Below are 23479 nucleotides of genomic sequence, written 5' to 3' on the forward strand. Positions count from 1 at the left end.
GGAGGGAAGCCTCAGGCTACAGGATGATATAGACAGGTTGGCTAGTTGGGCAGAACAGTGGCAAATGGAATATAACCCTGAAAAGTGTGAGGTGACGCATTTTGGGAGGGCTAACAAGGCAAGGGAATACACAATGAATGGTAGGACCCTAGGAAGGACAGAGGATCAGAGGGACCTTGGTGTGCATGTACATAGATCCCTGAAGGCAGCAGGACAGGTGGATAAGTTGGTTAAAAATGCATATGGGACACTTGCCTTCATTAGCCGAGGCTTAGAATATAAGAGCAGGGAGGTTATGATGGAGCTGTACAAAACGCTAGTTAGGCCACAACTGGAATACTGTGTGCAGTTCTGGTCACCACACTATAGGAGGGATGTGATTGCATTGGAGAGGGTGCAGAGGAGATTCACCAGGATGTTAAATGGGCTGGAGCGCTTCAGCTATGAAGAGAGACTGGACAGGCTGGGGTTGATTTCCTTAGAGCAGAGAAGGCTGAGGGGGGACCTGATTCAGGTGTACAAAATTATGAGGGGCATAGATAGGGTAGATAGAAAGGAACATTTCCCCTTAGTAGAGGGGACAATAACCATGGGCCATAGTTTCAAGGTAAGGGGCAGGATGTTTAGAGGGAATTTGAGGAAAAACATTTTCACCCAGAGGGTGGTTGGAATCTGAAACTCACTGCCTGAAAGGGTGGTAGAGGCAGGAACCCTCACAACATTCAAGAAGCATTTAGATGAGCACTTGAAATGCCATAGCATACAAGGCCACGGACCAAGTGCTGGAAAATGGGATTAGAATAGAAGGGGCTTGATGGCCGGCGTGGACATGATGGGCCGAAGGGCCTCTTTCTGTGCTGTTTAACCCTATGCCTATGACTATGACATACCCATTTATCCCATAATCTAAATAAACTAATGCCATTGAGCTAAATCTGATAACCTTACATTTCTCTGTATTAAACTGCATCTGCCATTTGTCCGCCCACTGATCGAGCTTGTCAAGATATTTTTGAATTTGTGCGCATTGATATTCATCATTTTCCTCCTCTTAATTTGGCATTGTCTGCAAATTTGGACACTTTGGACACAATTCCTTCCTGAAAATCATTTAGAAAAATTACAAACAACAGTGGCCCCAATGCTGAACCTGTTGGCATCCACCTGTCCATCCACTACTACTCGTTGTCTACCCACCATTTGCCAATCATTTTAGTACATTCCCATCCCTCCCTTTTGGCTTGGATCCTATGTAGTAGCCTATTACGTGTCAAAGGCCTTTGTCATATCCAAGTAGATAACATCCATGGTCTCTCCTATCTACTAGGTCTGCCATCTGCTAAAAGAATGTCAATAAATTAATCAAGCATAACATCCCACTCCTAAAACCATGCTGACTATTTTGGATTGTGTCTTGCCCCTCAAGATACTCCCTTACATTATCACTCATAATACTTTCAGACACTTGCCCAACAATGGAAGTAGGACTTACATGTCTATAATAGAGGTGGTGCTTCACCCCATTGTTTGGAGATTTTAGCCACGTTTGCTATTTACCAGTCCTTTGGGATTTAGCCTGAATCCAGCAAACTCCGAAAAATATTTATAGAAGATTCAGAAATGTGTGAGTCAATTCCAGTGTGCTAGACATATAGACCTCATATTGGCTCGGAGGTTGGGAGGGACTGGGGTGGGGGGTGCTGTTTTACTTTCGGGAAACCAGCAAGAATGGGATTCCCCGGACTTTGCTGAATTTAACACCAGAGCTTTATTAACATTTTTTGTCTCCATTTCCCGGCCGCAGCCCACTAGGTTGAGAGGCTGGATGTCCGGCGGGATGGCCTGCGGCACCAGGCCACAGCCGGGGAGTGGAGAGGAGGGAGGGAGAGATCGTGGGTCGGGGGCCGTGGATCAGAGAGTCGGAGACATTGGGGGGGCCGGAGACACATTGTGGGGGGGGGGGTAGCGGGTGTGGGGTGGGGGGGTGGAGACATAATTGGGGGTGGGCATCAGTGGGGGCGCAGACACATTGGGCAGGTTGTCCAGAGATACATTGTGGGGCCAGAGGGAGGGATCACAATGTCTGGGGGGCGGAGATCCGAGGCCAGAGGGGAGATCGCAGGCACTGGGGGTGTGGGGAGATCGGAAGGGTCAGTTTGGTGGGAGCTCATGGCTGTGGGGGGGTGTTCAATCGCGGGGGGGTAGGAGGTATGGGGAAGTAGGTGAGCTGGATCCAGCAGGTAATTAGAAAGGCACTTGTAAGGCATTTACCTACTGGATCCAGCAGTCCTTCCCTCCCTTTAGTTACCACGTTAAATTTAAAATTGAGATTAAATCTAAGGCACGAGCCTCATTATAATATTTAAATGACCAACCCAACTCCTGGGATCCTCTGTTAAACCCAGAAGTGGGCGGGTTTGAGGTGTGTTTGGTTCGGGTTTGAGATTTGGAACATTTTAACATCCTACCTGAACCAAATCCACCTGTTTTTAGGGGCTAAAATTCCAAGAGATGCAAAGGACACTCCTAGAAATGGCTATAATGCTAATGAAGGATGGGATAAAGACAGTAGAGAGAAGGATCTTGGCTCATAAAATAAAGATGTAGAATCACTTTGAGTGGAGCTAAGAAACAACAAGGGGCAGAAAACACTGGTGGGAGTAAATTATGGGCCCCTGAACAGTAGGTGTAGCGTTGGACAGAGTATAAATCGGGAAATTAGAGGTTCATGCATCAATGGTAATATAGTAATCATGGGGACTTTAATTTTCATATAAACGGGGCAAACCGAATTTGCAGTAATACTGCGGAGCACGAGTTCATGGAATGCATTCAAGATAGTTTTCTATATCAGTATCTCGAGGAACCAACAAGGGAATAAGCTATTTCAGATCTAGTATTGTGCAATGAGACAGGGTTAATTAATAACCTTGTAGTAAAGGCGCCTCTGGGGAAGAGTGATCATAATATGACAGAATTTTACATTGTGTTTGAGAGAGGTTTAGTTAAGTCCCAGACTAGGATCTTAAATCTGAACAAAGCAAACCATGTAGGTATGGGAACAAGTTGACTAAGATAGATTAGGAAAGTAAGTTCAAATATTTGATGGTAGATAAGCAATCACAAACATTCAAAGAAACAATTCATAATTTGCAACAAATATACATTACCTGAAGGAATAAAAACACCACAGGCAAATTGGTTCAACCGTGGCTAACAAGAGAAGTTAAAGATAGTATTAGATTAAAGGAAGAGGATTATAATATTGCCAAACAGTAGTAAGCCTGAGGATTGGAAGGATTTTAGAATTCAGCAAAGGATGACCAAGAAATTGATAGAGAGACAAAAGAGAACATGAGAGTAAACTAGCAGGGGTCATATAATCAGGTTGTAAAAGCTTCCATAGGTATGTCAAAAGGAAGTGATCAGTGAAAGTAAATGTGGGTCCCTTGTAGGCAGAGACAGGGGAAATTATAATGGGGAATAAGGAAATGGCAGAGACATTAACCAAATACATTGGCCTAGAAATTCAGTTGCCTTAGCGCCGCTTTTGAGGCGCTAGAGGGACTAGCGCCAGAGTTATGGCCAGTTTAAAAATTCCCTGGGGCCCTAAATCGGCGTTGCACCGGTAGCACTGCGCCGGCACCGATGACGTCATCGGTGTGCGCAGCGTCCCGGTTGCCATGCCGACGGGCCCTAGCGCCGAAATTCAGTTGCGGCCGCCTCGCCCGTGGCAGCCGCAACTAAGACTCTGGCAACAGAGTCTTGCATGAGTTTGCGCCGGCGCATTAAAGGCCCCGCGGCGGCCGGCCGCTTTCCCGCCGGCCGCCTGCCCACAGCTCCCTCCCCGGACTTCTCCCCCCCACCCCCCAGAACAGATGCAAGCCCGGCACTTGTCCGAGGTGCCGGGCTCATTTTTAGACAGATTTGCGCGGGCCGCGGCCGGGTGCAGGCAGCTCCTCCTTAATGGAAGGAGGAGGCCTGCACTTCCCGAGCCTGCCGCACCGCATCGGGTGCCGCAGCGCCGGAATTGCGGCGCGAAACGGCAGTTAGCGCCGATTTACCGCCGCAAAGACCCTTCAGTAGCGCCGGCAGCCGTTTGGGCGCGGCCCTGCTGAATTTTTGGCGCGCGCAGGGGGACTTAGCGCCGGCACTAACTTCCGGTGCTAAAGCCCTGGCTAAGCCAAAACCCAATTTCTAGGCCATTGTATCTGTCTTCATGGAAGAAGGCACAAAAAAATTCCATAAATAATGGGGAACCAAGGGTCTAGTGAGAATGAGGAACTTAAAGAAAGGAGTATTAGCGAAGAAATAGTACTAGAGAAATTAATGGGACTAAAAGCCATCAAATCCCCTGGTCCTGATGGCCTACACCGTCGGGTTTTAAAAGAGGTGGCTATAGAGATAATGGATGCATTGGTTTTGATCTTCCAGAATTCCCTAGATTCTAGAACAGTCCTCACAGATTGGAAGGTAGTAAATATAACCCCGCTGTTCAAGAAAGGGTGAAGAGAGAAAACGGGGAACTACAGACCAGCTAGCCTGACATCAGTAGTAGAGAAAATGCTAGAATCTATTATTCGGGACGTGGTAAAAGGGCACTTAGAAAATCATAATATGATTGGGCGAAGTCAGCACGGATTTATGAAAGGGAAATCGTGTTTGACAAATCTGTTGGAGTGTTTTGAGGTTGTAACTAGCAAGTTAGATAAGGTGGAACCAATGGATATAGTGTATTTGGATTTTCAAAAAGTATTTGATAAGGTGCCACACATGAGAATTAGGGCTCATGGGATTGGGGTAATATACTAGCATGGATTGAAGATTAGTTAATGGACAGAAAACAGAAAATAGGAATAAACAGTTCATTTTTGGGATGACAGGCTGTAACTAGTGGGATATCGCAAGGATTAGTGCTTGGGCCTCAACTATTTACAATCTACATTAATGACTAAATGAGGGGACCGAGTGCACTGTATCCAAGTTTTCTGATGAAACAAAGCTAAGTGGGGAAGTAAGTTGTGAGAAGGACACAAAGAGGCTGCAAAGGGATATAGACAGGTTAAGTGAATGGGCCAGAACACAGCAGAAGGAACACAATGTGGAGAAATGTGAAGTTATCCACTTTGGTAGGAAAAATTGTAAAGCAGAATATTTTTTAAATGTTGAGATTGGGAAATGTTGCTATTCAGAGGGACTTTAGTGTCCTTGTACACGGATCACAGAAAGTTAACATGCAAGTACAGCAAGCAATTATTACAAAAGGATTGGAGTATAAGAGTAAAGAACTCTTACTGCAATTATATAAAGCCTTGGTAACACCACACATGGAGTACCATGTACAGTTTTGGTCTCCTTACTTTGGAAAAGATATACTTGCCTTACAGGGAGTGCAACGAAAGTTTACCAGACTGATTCCTGCAATGGGGGGATTGTCCTATGAGTAGAGATTGAGGAGACAAGGCCTATATTCCCTAGAGTTTAGAAGAATGAGAAATCCATAAAATTCTTAAGGGTCTTGACAGGGTACATGCTGTGAGGATGTTTCCCCTGGCTGGGCAATCTTGAACTAGGGGGCACAGTCTCAGAATAAGTGGTCAGCTATTTAGGACTGAGATGAGGAGAAATTTCTTCATTCAGAGGATTATGAATCTTTGGAATTCTCTACCCCAGAGAGCTATGGATGCTCAGTTGTTGAGTGTATTCAAAACAGAGATCGATAAATTTTTGGATATTAAGGTTGTTGTGTATGTAATATGTGTGCTACTTTGAACCTATGGACAGGACTGCACTACTTGTTGGGCGTAGTGATACGCAGTACCACTCCTGGCCATAGGGGTATAAATAGTACTGTGGGTACTGATCTCCCCTCAGTTCCCGCCTGTGGGCATGAAGTAAAGACCTACGTATAGTCCCTACCTCCAACCAGTAAAGACCTGTTTTATTGTTACTGATTAAGTCTGAGTATTAATTACTTGAACAACTCACAGATTTAACACTGGCGACGAGTCTGATTCGGACCCTGCGGCAGTCACTCCACGGCAGCTTCGTCCACAGCCAGGACGTTGCAGAGAGGTTTCCACCCTCTCCACCCCACTGGAAGACATCCTGACCTCGGAGCCTCCATCGGCGACCGTCAGCTTCTTCTCCAGCTTGGTGGTGGGTAAGCCGTTGTCTGAGCCGGGCAGCGACGCGACAGGCAGTCGACCGCGTTGGCCGCACGAACGGGGCTGGGGGAGCTGGAGGAATAGGGCGCGAGAGCCGCTTCGAGCGGGAGGCGTTTCAACGGAGCGATCGCATCTCCTGATAAGAGCCGAGAGCCGCTTCGCGATCCAGCGATCGCATCCGCTGATAAGGGCCGCAATCGGGCGATCGCGGCGAAGATAAGGGCCGCACTCGGGGGCTGAAGGGAGACGGCGTTGGGGGACGGGTGAAGACAGCCAAGCGCGGGAAAACCGCCATTTTGTGGGCGGAGGACGACGGCAAGAGCGGGAAGCCGCCATCTTGGATAGCAGTAAAAAAAAAAAAAATCTGAGAAATTGCAAATCTACAATGCCTAAACACGGGAATATTAGCACCTTTGATAGTGACCTCGAAGATTGGGCCATATATGTTGAAAGAGTAAAACATTATTGTAAGGCCAATAAAATTCGTGACCAAGATAAAGCTCTAACATTATTAAATTTAATGGGTGCGAAGACATACGGGCAATTGAAACACCTGTTATCACCAGATGAACCGGCGGATAAGACGTTCGATGAGATTGTTACTGTCCTGAAAGATCATCTAAACCCCACGCCGCTGATGCTAGCGGAACGATTTAAATTTTACGACAGAAGGCAGCTACAGCATGAAAGCAATGCTGATTATTTGCTGGAATTGCGTAAATTAGCGAAATATTGCCAGTTTGGAACGGGACTGACAGAGGCACTTCGAGACAAATTTGTGTGTGGTTTATTTAAACAGGATACACAAAAGCGACTGCTCGAGGAGAATGAGCTGACGCTTGAGAAGGTGGTCACTATGGCAGCAGCACACGAAGCCGCAGCGAGAGGCACGGCAGTAATGCAGCTACGGTCACCGGAGCTCAGTGCACACAAATTGGGTGTGAGTTCTGGCAAATGTTATCGTTGTGGAAAGACAACGCATGATCAGAACCAGTGTTGGTTTAAAAACCAAGAATGTAGAACTTGTGGTAGGCTTGGACATATAGCTAGAGTATGCAGGTCAGCGAAGAAGACCAGCAACAAGAAGTCACCGCAAGGAAAATACGCAAAGGTACACAAGGTGACCGAACAGGAGTCCGATTCAGACGCTAGCAGTAATGAACTGGCTAGCTTAAGAGTACTCAACGCTGGTAAGGGTGCAGACCTCCAGACAATTTGGGTCACTCTTCAGATAGAAGGAGTCCAAGTAAAACTGGAATTGGACACTGGATCGGCATTGACGGTCATAAATAAGAAAGATTACGGAAAGTTATTCCAACATATTCCCCTACAGGATACGGGGATTATATTGGAAACATACACGGGGCAAAGAGTGTACCCCATCGGGAAAATAGAGGTTGCAGTGGTCCACAAGGGCGAAGACAGTCAAATAATGGACTTATATGTGATATCTGAAGGAGGTCCTCCACTACTAGGACGGGAGTGGATTAGGAAAATGAATATGGACTGGCATTTCCTACAAACAATAACGAGTGAGAACTCGGTGAAGATAGTCGGCCCAGACTCTGGAACGGATGATCGTAAGCCCAACTCAGGTGCAAAAGACAAAGCTTCAGCACAGAATTCCACTGAGCAACAACAACATAGTTTAACTGTGGATTCTGAGTCTGGCAAGTCTACTGATGTGCCCATTTCTGAGGGACACCGGGCTCGAACTCAACTCCATTTCAAACTACAACAGCAATTAGAACAAATGCTTCGCCGTTGTGAGCAAGAGTTGAATGCAACGAAAGAGTTCTTTGATATACAGTTGGAGAATCTGGAAAGACAACAGAAGCAGCTGATGGAGAAAATGGAACAGGAGCACACAAAACGTCTGATGTCAGAGGAGTTAATGGTCAGCCAACTCCTGCATATGCTGAAGGACAGGACTCTGAAATGGGAAAAACTTGAACACGAACTTCAATATTCAAACGAAAGGGGTTCGGAGCTCTCAAAGGTTATTGGAAGAGCTGAGGTGGCAACACAGACTGAGATGACTGCAACAGAGCAGCCCTTGGATGCCAAAAGTACGCTGACTCATGTCAACGTAGAACAACAGACCGCTGAAACAGCTGCTCCGGTAGAGGGATTGCATAGTCCGATCAATCAATCTCCAAAGGAAGTTGAAGTATTAAAATCACAAATGAGGTCACTAGTAAACGACTTGCTGAAAGCCCAGAAAAAGCTGGATGCAGAGGTACACATGAAGAAGTCTCTTCAGGAAAGATGTCTGGATTTGGAACAAGAGCTGGCTAACGTCCAGCTGGGTATGGAGGAAATAGACGACCCTCTCACTGGTCTAGCTCAGGACGACACCGAATATTACTATGACCTGGTGGACGACACCGAATATTATGATGTCCTGTCCTGCCCAGCTTGTAACTTCGACTCCCAAAGTGCAGAAATCATGGAGGAGCACCAAAAGTCTACGGAACATCGGGAGAAGCTGGCTCTACGACGGAAACAGGAGGAAGAGAAGGAGGAACTGTGCATGCAGCTGGCAGCTGTGGCAGCTGACAATGGAGCCCAGAGAGTCTCCAAGAAGCAGAAAAGGAAAAGTAAAAACGGAAGATGACCCATCTGAACCATTATCACCTCTACCAGATCACACACGTGGTCCTCCGAACGGAGTCAATTCAGTTCGGAAGTTCAAACTGTTAAATCCATGGAAGGACTATTGAATGAGTCACTCCAGCAACGTGAACCGACTCCACCACAGAGATTGAATCTGTGAACTGTTTTCCGCAGAGACTGAATCTGTGATCTGTTTTGACATGAAGTTATCTATGTATCTATGTTATTCTGTTATGTAAACCTGAAGTTATATATGTATATATGTTATTACGTTATGTTAAATGGGGAGATGACTGTAAAGCTAGGAAGGGAGGAATGTTGTGTATGTAATATGTGTGCTACTTTGAACCTATGGACAGGACTGCACTACTTGTTGGGCATAGTGATACGCAGTACCACTCCTGGCCATAGGGGTATAAATAGTACTGTGGGTACTGATCTCCCCTCAGTTCCCGCCTGTGGGCATGAAGTAAAGACCTACGTATAGTCCCTACCTCCAACCAGTAAAGACCTGTTTTATTGTTACTGATTAAGTCTGAGTATTAATTACTTGAACAACTCACAGATTTAACAAAGGTAATCAAGGGATAAAAACAGAAAATGCTGGAAATACTCAGCAGGTCAGGCAGCATCTGTGGAGAGAGAAACAGAGTTAACGTTTCAGGTCGATGACCCTTCGTCAGAACTGGAAAAAGCTGGAAATGGAACAACTTTTTAAGCAAGTGTAGGGGCAGGGAAAGGGGGGAGGGGAGGAAAAAACAAAAGGGAAGGTCTGTGATAGGGTGGAAGGCAGGAGAGATTAAGGGGGAGAAATTGGGGAGTAGCGCCACCTGTTAGCGCCTAAAGAGGCAGTCAGTGGCTGTAGCGCCACTGGCTGCGCCACCCGCGATATTGAGTTGGGGCGATAATGGTGGCGTTAGCCTGTTGCGCTGCGCCGCCACCGATGATGTCATCAGTGTGCGCAGCGCCCCATTCGCGCCCCGTTCGCGATATTTGGTTGTGAACGCCGCAGTTGCGCCGTTCGCTACCTGCGCCCGGTTCACGGGGCCTTACTCTGCCGGCAGCGGCGCAAGTTAAGGTGGAGGTGCGGGGCGGCCGCCTTTTTCCGTGGCCGCCTGCCAGCACCTCCGTCCCCGGCCTCCTGACCCCCCCCCCGCGGCATTGCCGGCTGTTCCCCGAGAGCCCGGCACTTCTCCTTGGTGCCGGGCTCTTTTGCCGTCACTCACGATCGGGGATCGCGCTGTTGCAGGCCCCTCCCCCTTAACAATGGGAGGAAGGCCTGCAGTACCGCAGCGTGCCGTGCCGCAGCGTTTGGCGCTGCGGCACATTGCGCTGCGATATTCAGTTTCAGCACCCTAAGAGGGACGCGGAGCGCCTCGAGCCTCGCCCCGCCTCCCTCTAGGGGCACTGAAACTCCATTTCTGACAATCGCTGCTGCTCCAAACGCTGCGCAAAAAACAGCGCTCAGGCGAACTTGGCGCCAGTTTGGCGCCTCAACCCAATTTCTAGGCCTAAGAGAGAAAAGGTTTGATGATGCATGGCAAAAGGAGATAGTAATGTGACAAGTTAAGAAACAAAAGATGGCTCTGGATGAAGTGTAAATGGCGATGGCAGAATGAAAGACAGCTGCCATGTGTGGTAAACCACTGTTTGTATTCCTGTTTGTCCTGTTTGTATTCCACTGTGTACATGCCTGGACATGCCTCGGCTGACTCCTCCCACAGGTCCTAGTATAAAGGTGACTGCTCCCCAGCCCTTTGTATCCTGGACCGGTCGACCACTCGAGGCAGACCTCCATTCTTTTGTTAATAAAAGCCTTTAGTTACTCTTCTAACTCTCAGTCTTTTATGAGTAATTGATAGCGCATCAATTTTATTAACAAAATTTTTATAATGGAGAAGATCCTCACACCAGCATGCCTGGACTTAGATCATCGGGAGGCGGACTCATCCACCAAGTTTACTCACTGGCTTAAGTGTTTCGAAAAATTCCTGACCGCCTCCGAAGCAATCAAATCGGAAGAGGACAAACTGGATGTCCTGACCTCCAAAGTGAACCACCGAGTGCACTCGGTCATCCAAGACGCGACCTCGTACGCGGATGCTATCAAGCTCCTCAAGGGCCAGTATACGCGCCCAGTGAACGAAGTGTACGCCAGGCACCTTCTGGGGAGTCGTAAACAACAACCTGGGGAATCGACCGTGGAATACCTTCAGGCACTGTCTGTGCTTGGCCGGGCCTGTGGGTGTAAGGATGTAAAGGCCGCCGTGTACACAGAGGAACTTATCCGGGACGCTTTTGTAGCGGGCCACAGATCCAATTACACCCGACAGCGACTGTTGGAGCAGAGTAACCTCGACCTCAACAAGGCCTCTGAACTCGCACTATCGTTGGATGCAGCCTACCAGGGCATGGATGCCTACTCCTCTGCACCGTGGACGCCGCGGGGAATGACAGCCTGGGACACGGTAGGACCGCCTCATAGCGCCGTGCCACCCCAGCCACACCCCTACAATGGCCCAACTACCGCAGCAGTGTCCCAAGGCCAGACAGCAGTGCCCCAAGGCCAGAAATGCTACTTCTGTGGCCAGGCAAAACACCCCAGGGCGCGCTGCCCGGCGAAAAACACGATCTGCTCGGGCTGCGGGAAGAAGGGACACTACGCTAGCGTCTGCAGGGCCAAAGCCACCCCGAACCCCAGCAGCGCCGCGTGTGGGCCATGCGGGCCACCATCTTGGACCTCCCCGGCCATGTGCGAATCACCGGTACAGCAGCCATTTTGGACGCCTCCAGCCACATGGGGATCATGGACGCCGCCATCTTGGACGACAGCCGGGACGCAGCAGGCCCCCAACACCACCTCATCTGATACCCGCAGCGACACACCGACCCCTACGCTGGCATCCGTTACACTGGACCAAGCGAGACCGCACCAACTGGCCAGTTCCACAATGGACATTAAGGTAAATGGTCACGATACAGTCTGCCTTTTTGACTCTGGGAGCACGGAGAGCTTCATCCACCCCGACACGGTGCGGCGTTGCTCTCTCCCAGTCCTGCCTGCGCAACAGTGGATTTCTATGGCCTCCGAGTCCCAGTCGGCGGACATCGGCGGCTACTGCGTGGTGACACTCGTAGTAGACGGGACCGTGTACGATCATTTAAAACTTCTGGTCCTGCCTGACCTCTGCGCTGCCGTCCTGCTGGGGTTAGATTTTCAGTGCCACCTTAAAAGTGTTACGATGGCGTACGGTGGACCCCTACCCCCACTCACAGTCCACAGCCAGCAGCTTCCAAATTGCCCGCCGCGCACCAGGTGCAACCTCTCCACACTCAGAGTCACCCCCCCACCACTGTTTGCTAACCTCACCCCCGACTGTAAGCCCATCGCCACAAAGAGCAGGCGATACAGTGCCGGGGACAGGGTTTTCATTAAAACCGAAGTGGAGCGGCTCCTGAAAGAAGGGATTATTGAGGGCAGCACCAGCCCCTGGCGAGCCCAGGTTGTGGTCGTTAAGACCGGCGAGAAGCAGTGCCTGGTCATCGACTACAGCCAGACAATAAATCGCTACACCCTGCTGGACGCCTACCCACTCCCCCGTATAGCTGATATGGTCAACCAGATCGCGCAGTACCGCGTCTTCTCGACCATTGACCTGAAATCAGCGTACCACCAGCTCCCCATCCGCCCTGAGGACCGCCAGTACACTGCCTTTGAGGCAAACGGCCGCCTCTATCACTTCCTTAGGGTTCCCTTTGGCGTCACCAACGGGGTCTCCGTCTTCCAAAGGGAGATGGGCCGGATGGTAGATCAAAATGCGTTGCAGGCCACTTTCCCATATCTGGACAATGTGACCATCTGCGGCCGTGACTTGCAGGACCATGACGCAAACCTCGAAAAATTCCTCCGCACCGCCCAACTCCTAAACCTGACATATAACAAGGAGAAGTGCATATTCCGCACAAACCGCCTCGCCATCCTTGGCTGTGTTGTGGAACACGGAGTCATCGGCCCCGACCCCGACCGGATGCGTCCCCTTATGGAACTCCCACTGCCCCACTGCCTCAAGGCCCTGAAGAGGTGCCTAGGGTTTTTCTCCTACTACGCCCAGTGGGTCCCCTACTATGCGGACAAGGCCCGTCTGCTGATCAAGTCCACCTCTTTTCCCTTGACGGCAGAGGCCCGCTTAGCCTTCCACCGTATCAAGGAGGACATTGCCAAAGCCACCATGCACGCAGTGGACGAATCCATCCCCTTCCAGGTGGAAAGCGACGCGTCCGACTTTGCCCTGGCCGCAACCCTCAATCAGGCGGGGAGACCCGTGGCCTTCTTTTCACGAACCCTCCAAGGCCCGGAGACCAGACACTCCGCTGTTGAGAAGGAGGCCCAGGCGATTGTGGAGGCTGTGCGTCATTGGAGGCACTACCTGGCCGGAAAACGATTTACCCTGCTCACTGACCAGCGTTCAGTTGCTTTTATGTTTAACAACAAGCAGAGGGGCAAAATCAAAAATGACAAGATCTTGAGGTGGAGAATCGAACTTTCCACCTACAACTACGAGATCTTGTACTGGCCCGGGAAGCTAAATGAACCCCCGGATGCGCTATCACGTGGCACCTGCGCCAGCGCGCAGATCGATAGACTGCGGGCCCTCCACAATGACCTCTGCCACCCGGGAGTCACCAGGTTCTTCCACCTCATCAAGGCCCGCAACCTACCTTACTCTATTGAGGAGGTCAGGACCATGACCAGGAACTGCCAAGTCTGCGCTGAGTGCAAACCGCACTTTTATAGACCAGACAGGGCCCACCTGATAAAAGCCACTCGCCCCTTCGAGCGCCTGAGCGTTGATTTTAAAGGGCCTCTCCCCTCCTCTGACCGCAATGTGTACTTCCTCAATATTATTGATGAGTACTCCCGTTTCCCGTTCGCCTTCCCCTGCCCGGACATGACCAGTGCCACGGTCATTAAATGTCTGAACAACCTCTTCACCCTGTTCGGCTTCCCCAGCTATATCCATAGCGACCGGGGCTCATCGTTTATGAGCGACGAACTCCGTCAGTACCTGCTAACTAGGGGTATTGCCACAAGCAGGACCACCAGTTACAACCCCCGGGGGAATGGACAGGTGGAAAGAGAAAATGCGACAGTTTGGAAGGTCGTCCTGCTAGCCTTAAAGTCTAGGGGCCTTCCAACCTCCCGCTGGCAGGATGTGCTCCCCGATGCGCTCCACTCTATTCGGTCACTGCTCTGCACTGCCACTAACGCCACCCCTCATGAGAAAATGTTTGTCTTCCCAAGGAAGTCCACATCGGGGACATCGCTACCGCCATGGCTGACGTCCCCAGGGCCGGTCCTACTGAGAAGACACGTGAGGACCCATAAAATGGACCCCCTGATCGAGAAGGTCGACCTCCTCCACGCCAACCCCCAGTATGCTTACATCGCATACCCGGACGGGCGGGAGGACACAGTCTCCATAAGAGACCTTGCACCCTCGGGGGCCGCAGTAACCCACTACCCACTACCACCCACCCCCACGATCCGATATCCAGCCCCAGCAGACGGCAGGCCTGGGCCCCGCGACCCGCTCGACATCTACGAGGACGACACGCCTGTGCCACAGCCTACGCTGGACTCGACGCCGGAAGCTTCACTACCCCTGCCGTCGCCACGCCGATCACAGCGGCAGACAAGACCTCCGGAGAGACTCCAATACACTAACTTTTAATACACTTCACCCCGCCGGACTCAATTTTAAACAAGGGGTGAATGTGGTAAACCACTGTTTGTATTCCTGTTTGTCCTGTTTGTATTCCACTGTGTACATGCCTGGACATGCCTCGGCTGACTCCTCCCACAGGTCCTAGTATAAAGGTGACTGCTCCCCAGCCCTTTGTATCCTGGACCGGTCGACCACTCGAGGCAGACCTCCATTCTTTTGTTAATAAAAGCCTTTGGTTACTCTTCTAACTCTCAGTCTTTTATGAGTAATTGATAGCGCATCACCATGTGAGAGAGAGAAAATGGGAAAAAAAGGAAGGTGGGGCAGAGGTTATGGTCTGAACCCGCATGTGTCCTAGCTATGCCTGCCTTTTTGTGGGATATGTGGAACATTCTTTGTTCCAGTCCTACTCAGGTCCCCTCCCTCACCTCTTTTTCCAGTACATTGATGACTGTATCGGTGCTGTTTCCTGCTCTCGCCCTGGACTAGAAAATTTCATTCACTTTGCTTCCAATATCCAACCTTCCCTCACCTTCACATGGTCCATCTCCAACTCTTCCCTTCCTCAACTCCTCTATCTCCATCTCTGGGGAGAGGCTATTGACAAACATCCACTATAAGCTCATTGACTCCCACAGCTATCTGGACTACACTTCCTCCCACCCCGCTTCCTGTAAGGACCCTATTCCATTCGACCAGTTTCTCAATCTCCGCCGCACCTGCTCTGACGATGCCACCTTCTATACTAATGCATCCGACATGTCTTCCTTTTTCCTCAACCGAGGATTCCCCTCTACTGTGGTTGACGCGGCCCTTGACCGTGTTCATTCTATTTCCCGCACTTCTGCCCTCACCCCATCCCCTCCCTCCAGAAACCACAATAGGGTTCCCCTTGTCCTCACCTTTCACCCCACCAGCCTCCACATTCAATGGATCATCCTCCACCATTTCCGCCACATCCAGCGTGATCCCACCACCAAACACAGCTTCCTCTCACCTCCCCTTTCAGCATTCCGAAGGGACCGCTCCCTCTGCGACACCCTGGTCCACTCCTTTATCACCCCCAACACCCCTTCCCCTTCGCCCAGAACCTTCCTGTTCAAGTGCAGGAGATGCAACACATTCCTTTTTACCTCCACCTTGCCCACTGTCCAGGGCCCCAAACACTCCTTCCAGGTGAAACAGTGATTTACTTGTACTTCTTGCAATTTAGTGTACTATATTCGCTGCTCACGATGCAGTCTCCTCTACATTGGGGAGACCAAATGCAGATTGGGTGACCGCTTTGCGGAACACCTCCGTTCAGTCCGTATGGGTGACCCTGAGCTTCCGGTCGCCTGTCACTTTAACTCTCCGCTCCACTCCCACTCTGACCTCACCGCCCTCGGCCTCTTACACTGTTCCAATGAAGCTCAACGTAAGCTCGAGGAACAGCACCTCATCTTTCGATTAGGCACTTTACAGCCTTCTGGACTCAACATAGAGTTCAACAATTTCAGACCATAACCTCGGCCCCTATCTTTATTTTCCATTTGTTTCTCTCTCTCACATGGCAGCTGTCTTTCATTCTGCCAGCGCCATTTACGCTTCATCTAGAGCCATCTTTTGTTCCTTAACTTGTCCCATTACCATCTCCTTTTGCCTTGCACCATCTCTTAATGTCTCTTAATCTCTCCTGCCTCCATCCTATCACAGACCTTCCCTTTTGTTCTTTCCTCCCCTCCCCCATTCCCTGTCTCTACACTTGCTTAAAAACCTGTTCCATCTCCAGCTTTTTCCAGTTCTGACGAAGGGTCATTGACCTGAAACGTTAACTCTGTTTCTCTCTCCACAGATGCTGCCTGACCTGCTGAGCATTTCCAGCATTTTCTGTTTTTATTTCAGATTTCCAGCATCCGCAGTATTTTGCTTTTGTATTAAGGTAATCAAGGGATATGGGGATCGGGCGGGAAGGTGGAGTTGAGGTAGAAGATCAGACATGATCTTATTGAATGGCAGAGCAGGCTCGAGGGGCTGAATGTCCTACTCCTGCTCCTATTTCTTATGTTCTTAAATGGCTGTTCTTCAAGGTTTTCACCAAACTTCCACCACAGTTACAGCAGGACGTCTGAGATATTATCCCTTTTACTTTTAGTTAACTCTTGTCACAACATGCAGTGGGATAAATGTGCTTTAACTATCTCCTGTCATTCACTACAATGTGATATGGATATGCTTCGAATTAATTTCTGTGATAAAGTTTTTGGTATAGATCATTAGAATGTTTCAAGATAATTTAAAAGTCAATATATCCCAGCATTCCTTTCTTTTAGCATTTTTAGCGGTAGAGCAAATGTGGGAGAAAGGGGAAATCTTAATCTTGACTCTTTATATGAACAACAGACAGTTTGGAAACACAAAGGCAGAGAATGAATACACCCAGGTCTAGGGAACAGGATAAACATTCGTCCTAAACACTTACTGTACTATAAACAAAACTTGTAGCACAAAGGCAAAGGCTGAAAGAGATAAGCTGAATAAATAGAAACATAGAAACATAGAAGATAGGAGCAGGAGTAGGCCATTCGGCCCTTCGAGCCTGCTCCGCCATTCAATGAGATCATGGCTGATCATCAAAATTCAGTACCCTGTCCCTGCCTTCTCCACATATCCCTTGATCCCTTTAGCCTCAAGAAATATATCCAACTCTTTCTTGAATATATTTAATGAATTGGCCTCCACCGCCCTCTGTGGCAGAGAATTCCACAGGATCACTGTTGTGTATGTACCTTTAAGAGAATAACTGGTCTCAGACTGCAGTACCGGCAGTGACCACCCCTGTATAAAAGTCGCTAGCGAGCCTCTGTTGTTTCAGTTTCACTATTGAATTCCACCAGTAAAGACTTGTTTTGTTCAACTCCTGCTGTCCGTGTCTCAATCATTCACAGACGTAATACTGGCGACGAGCAGATACGAACCTACCTACAGTCTGCACCACCTCCTGGGATCCATTCCTACAGCGAAGTGAGCAGAGGTCGAGGCCAAAAAGAGAAGAAAGTAAGAGGCAGTAGAAACGGACGTCGACCGTGGGCATCCGCCCCTGTGTTTGCAGAGTTGAAGATTGCTGGAGAAGCTGTCGGAAGCGGGGCCTGGTTCCTGTCGACGGTGCTTCAGCTAATCGGGCTGGTGGCAGGTAGTGCACTGATCTTTCCTGGGCTGCGGCAGTCACGAACTCGAGCGGGTGGCTTGCAACGGGGCTGAGCAGCGTTGTCGGGAAGAGAGAGAGAGGGTGGAGCACACAGGGCGCGGCCGGTGCTATGAAGCCGGGCTGCGTATAGACCGGTGAAGAGGGAGGCAAGAGTCCCACAGGGTTGTTCCACGACAGGAAAATAATTAAAAAAAGAAATATTAAACGCACAAGAAACCGCGAGGAGCTGCAGGTTGCAATGGGAACAGTGGAAAGCAGCGCTAACAACAGCGGGGAAGAAGGCAAAGTGCGGGAGGCACCATCTTAATCAGCGGGGAAGAAGGCAAAGCGCGGGAGGTGCCATTTTGTTAAATTGGGGAAGAAGGCAAAGCGCGGGAGGCACCATTTTAGATTTGCAAGATGCCGAAGACTGGCTGTATCACTGCTTTTGATAATACAATAGAGGACTGGACCACGTATGTGGAAAGAGTCGAGGTATATTTCGAGGCAAACGAAATAGCGGAGGAGAAAAAGGCATCGATATTGCTAAACTTAATGGGCGCTAGAACGTACGGCCGATTGCGGGACCTGATTACTCCAGCCAAACCGAAGGCGAAGAGTTTTAACGAAATTGATGCTGTCCTACAGGAACACCTAAATCCTGCACTGCTGTTGATAGCAGAAAGATTTAAATTCCACAGGAGAACTCAGCATAAAGATGAGAGCAATGCTGAGTACCTTACGGAACTACACAAGCTATCAAAGCACTGCCAGTTTGGAGAAGGACTGGCAGATACCTTACGGGACAAATTTGTCTGTGGACTCCTGAGTGAAGGAACACAGAAGAAGTTACTCTCAGAGAAAGAGCTGACGCTACATAAGGCTTTCAGCGTGGCAGTATCGTATGAAGCAGCAGCCAGGGGAGCTGCAGAAATTCAACAAAAACCACAGGAATATGGCACCCACGAAATGACACGGGGATTTGCAAAATATTATCGCTGCGGCAGAACTAACCATGACCAGAAGGACTGCTGGTCCAAAGACAAAATATACAGGCAATGCGGGAAGATGGGACACATTGCACGAGTTTGCAGGTCTGGGAAGAAGACCAGCGACAACAAAAAGGCTACTAAGGAACCGTACAAGAAAGTACAAAAGATGACGGACAGTAGTTCCGAAGACCAGATGAGCGACAGTGAATCCGGGACCAGGAGACTAAGCTGTCTCAAACTTCACAATGTAATCACAAAAGAGGATCACCGAACCATTTGGGTCACCCTCACGATAGCAGGGTCCCAAGTTAAAATGGAATTGGATACAGGGTCAGCGCTAACCGTCATGAATCGACGAGACTACGAGCGGCTATTTTCACACATACCCTTGAGAGAGACATCCATCGTCTTGATGACGTATACGGGGCAAAAAGTATACCCCAGAGGAAAAATAAGGGTGCCTGTCGAATACAACGGCAAGAAAATACGGAAATTGTATCTCTACATACTGCCAAATGGTGGACCACCGTTATTGGGACGGGAATGGATCAGGAAGATAAACTTAGATTGGCACTCCATTCATGCAATGACGGTGGGCGGTAAAAAAGATGACGACGTCACTCCTGGACGATTGTCAACAATCTTAGCTAACGCCAAAGAGGTATTTCAAGAAGAACTGGGCACGCTCAAAGGCGTAACCGCCTCGATAAAAATAGAAGAGAATGCAGTTCCCAAGTTTTTCAAAGCAAGACCGGTACCATATGCAATTCGCCCAGCCGTCGAGGCAGAGCTGGAGAATCTGGAGAAGGCAGGTGTGTTGTCTAAGGTCGACTGGAGCGAGTGGGTGACACCCATCGTTCCTGTCATGAAGAAAACGTTAAGCAATAAGTCCAGGGAGCCAAGGAAGATTCGCATCTGTGGGGATTTCAAGGTGACGGTGAACCCAGTCCTTCACACAGTACAATATCCTCTTCCAAGGAGAGAAGACATCTTCGCCTCACTGTCTGGAGGGAAGCGTTTTACAAAAATTGACCTAGCACAAGCATATTTGCAGATGGAGGTTGAAGAATCCTCTAGGAAGTATCTCACGATAAACACTCACAAAGGTCTTTACCAGTATCATCGATTGGTATTCGGAGTAGCATCGGCTCCGGCGATATGGCAAAGAGTGATGGAACAAGTCCTGCAAGGGATTCCGGGGACTCAGTGTTACTTGGACGACATCCTAGTGACAGGTGAAGATGACAGTGAACACTTTAACAACCTAGAACAGGTGTTCACTAGACTACGGGAGCATGGGCTACGAGCCAACCGCCCCAAGTGCGAGTTTTTTAAGAAACAGATATCATATTGTGGCCACGTGATTGATGAAGAGGGGTTACATAAGTCCCCTGACAAAATTCAAACGGTTGTTAAGGCCCCAGCGCCTGAAAATGTGTCGCAACTGAGGTCATTCCTCGGATTGGTGAATTACTACCGTAAGTTTTTGCCAAATTTGTCGACAATCCTGCACCCACTGAACGCCCTGCTACGAACAGGAGTAGCATGGAAATGGAGCAATGACTGTAAGCGGGCCTTTCAGAAGAGAAAGGACTTAATCACTTCAAGAGAAGTATTGGCTCACTACAACCCAGCACTTCCGATCAGACTGGCGTGTGATGCATCTCCCTACGGCATTGGGGCGGTACTGTCACATAAATTCCTTGATGGTTTAGAGAGGCCGATAGCTTTTGCGTCACGCTCGTTAACTTCTGCCGAGCGGAACTACGCCCAAATTGACAGAGAGGCCCTCAGCCTAGTGTGGGGGGTGAAGAAGTTCAATCACTACCTGCACGGTCAAAAATTTACTCTACTAACCGATCATCAACCTCTTGTCTCCATTTTCAACTCTCAGAAGGGCGTACCGATAATGACAGCACAACGGCTGCAGAGGTGGTCCCTTTTCCTAGGGGCACACCAATATGACATCGAGTACAAAGGAACTAAACAGCATGGAAATGCTGATGGATTGTCACGCCTACCGTTGCCGACGGTGGAAGAAGAAGACCTTGCAGTGGATCCAATGGAGTTATTCCACTCGACCATAGTCAAATATCTCCCTGTGACGAATGCAAACATAGAAAAGGAAACACGGAATGACCCGACACTATCGCGGGTCTATGATTTAACGGTGAAGGGATGGCCAGCACATGGTGAACCACTGCTGCCAGCATTCTCGCTGAGAAGAGAACAGCTGTCAGTGCGCAGAGGAACCTTGATGTGTGGATCCAGAGTAGTAATTCCACCTAAGTTGATGGATAGAGTGCTCAATGAGCTTCATGAGGGTCATCTGGGTGGGGTAAAAATGAAGAACTTAGCCAGAGTGTTTGTGTGTTGGCCGGGAATCGATAGAGAAATCGAAGAGATGACCAAGAGCTGTGCAGGATGCCAGAAGTTCCAAAATGCCCCACCACAAGCTCCTCTGCATCCATGGGAGTGGCCCTCATCTCCATGGCAAAGGGTGCACATTGATTTTGCTGGTCCCTTCATGGACTCGATGTTTTTAATTGCGGTGGATGCACATTCAAAGTGGCCAGAGGTAACAAAAATGTCCTCAACCACCACGGAAAAAACTATCACAGTTTTACGAACCATATTCACCAGGAATGGGCTGCCTGAACAGATTTGCTCTGACAATGGACCACAGTTTGTGTCTGAAGAGTTCCGCAGGTTCTTAAAGAACAATGGTGTTAAGCATTACACATCTGCCCCATATCATCCAGCCACTAATGGATTGGCCGAGAGGTTTGTCCAAACATTCAAGAAGGCTATCAAGGCAATGTGTAATGAAGATATACCCCGACAACACAAGGTGGACAACTTCTTGTTTGCCTACCGGAATGCGACACATGCGGTTACCAACCAAACTCCAGCCGTGATGTTCTTCAATCGAAGACTATGATGCCGCTTGGATTTGGTTAAGCCAAACGTCCGAAGAGATGTGGAGAACAGGCAGTTTCAGAATATGAATGAAAGGCCGACCAGGAGTTTTAAGATAGGTCAACCAGTTTTGGAGCGCGACTACCGCACTGAGAAATGGCAGCCAGGAACGATTTGTACATGACAAGGACCTCTCATGTATACCGTGGACGTTGGGGAGAGCATTGTAAGACGCCAAGCTGACCAGATTCTAGAGTCACTGGAAAACGTCAACTCCACACCACGATCTGATACACCTGGTAATGAAATCGACGTTTCAATTGCAGCTACCGCAGAACCGGTAATATTGGAAGCAGATGAACCAAACAACGACATTGATCCCGACTCAACATTGCCAGAAGAACCTGATACCCCAAAGAGGCGTTATCCAGACAGAATCAGGAAGCCTCCTCAAAGACTGAACTTATAATTGCTTAAACTTAACCAATGTATCTAGCAACTGTAATTGTGATTGTAATTAGTTATCATTTAGTTGTTAAATGAATGTTATGTACTGTTTATCTAAAAGGGGAGGAATTGTTGTGTATGTACCTTTAAGAGAATAACTGGTCTCAGACTGCAGTACCAGCAGTGACCACCCCTGTATAAAAGGCGCTAGCGAGTCTCTGTTGTTTCAGTTTCACTATTGACTTCCACCAGTAAAGACTTGTTTTGTTCAACTCCTGCTGTCCGTGTCTCAATCATTCATGGACGTAATAATCACCACTCTCTGGGTGAAGAAATTCCTCCTCATTTCAGTCCTAAATGGCTTACCCCTTATCCTTAGACTATGACCCCTGGTTCTGGACTCCCCGGCCATCAGAAACATCCTTTCTGCATCTAGTCTGTCCAGACCTGACAGAATTTTATAGGTTTTGATGAGATCCCCTCTCAATCTTCTAAACTGCCTAAAAATGTGACCTCAGCTAAATTTGCAAACTATATATTGGTACCTACGTATTATGTAGGCACAGGCCAAGGTTGCATTATAATATAAGAATAGAACCAGGTTCCCTTTAACTTCTTGGTGTTTTCGAGGGCCAGGAGCCAGGACCTGGTGGGCGGGAGCTGGTCGCTCCAGGACTTGTGTTGGCCAGAGCGTGCTCTCGAGGTGGTCGGAGCCTGGGAACCAGGTTGAATTATTTGCCTGTTATATAAAATAAATGGAAGACCAAATCAGTCAGTGTAATAAAGCTTGTTATTATAAAAAAATAATCATGTGTGAATCATAAGTGAAGTTATTGTTGCCGGAATAACAACCCTTTCTTCCAACAGTAACCACTAAGAAATTCGCTAACATAGCTACATTGGTATTTACCTGACAGGTATATTTACAAAGGAGTATACTAAATGATCATTGGATTGGACTCCATGATAGTGTTGAAGAAGGGAAGTGGCGCTGGGTGGATGGTACAGATTATGCTTCAACTACCAAGTGAGTAGTGTTTTGCATCACACAGTAAGGTAATTTTCACTCTCACTGCCTGGACAGAAATCTAACAGAGTGCATCGCCCACCATATTGAACCCGTCCAAATGTTATCCCATTGCTTTCTTATAATCAGAGCTTTCAGAATTTCTGTCCCAGATCCCCCAGGATCCTTGTCGGTCAGTAAGGTCCTTGGGTTTCAGTAAGTTCTTTAGTACCATCTCTTTTTGAATAGTAATCTCCATTATCTGTCTTACACCCTGTTGTACAGTCCCAAAATTCATCCACCTTGAAAAATCATGCAAAGTCCTAATTTAGTAACTCTGCCCCTCTCTCACTCACACCACCTCCATCTCTTAGTGACCCAACCCCATACTGTCTATCCTCTCCCTCCCAATGTGCCTATAAAAAGCCTTTTACTGCCCT

The 23479-nt window shown here is 48.7% G+C and overlaps 1 protein-coding gene and 1 long non-coding RNA gene across 2 annotated transcripts in view; both read left to right on the forward strand.

Moving 5' to 3' along the window:
• Positions 1-23479, forward strand: part of LOC147097549 (uncharacterized) — a 156395-nt gene that overhangs the window by 49908 nt on the left and 83008 nt on the right. The window lies entirely within an intron of this gene.
• Positions 1-23479, forward strand: part of LOC147097550 (uncharacterized) — a 46389-nt gene that overhangs the window by 7381 nt on the left and 15529 nt on the right. Inside the window, exon 2 of the long non-coding RNA XR_015074305.1 lies at positions 22951-23060. This is a non-coding gene — a long non-coding RNA (uncharacterized LOC147097550). The remainder of the gene's footprint in view (positions 1-22950; positions 23061-23479) is intronic.

This window comes from Somniosus microcephalus, chromosome 31 (assembly GCF_052327205.1).
Source record: "Somniosus microcephalus isolate GS21.2 chromosome 31, FLI_Smic_1.0, whole genome shotgun sequence".
NCBI classification, from domain to species: Eukaryota; Metazoa; Chordata; class Chondrichthyes; order Squaliformes; family Somniosidae; genus Somniosus; species Somniosus microcephalus.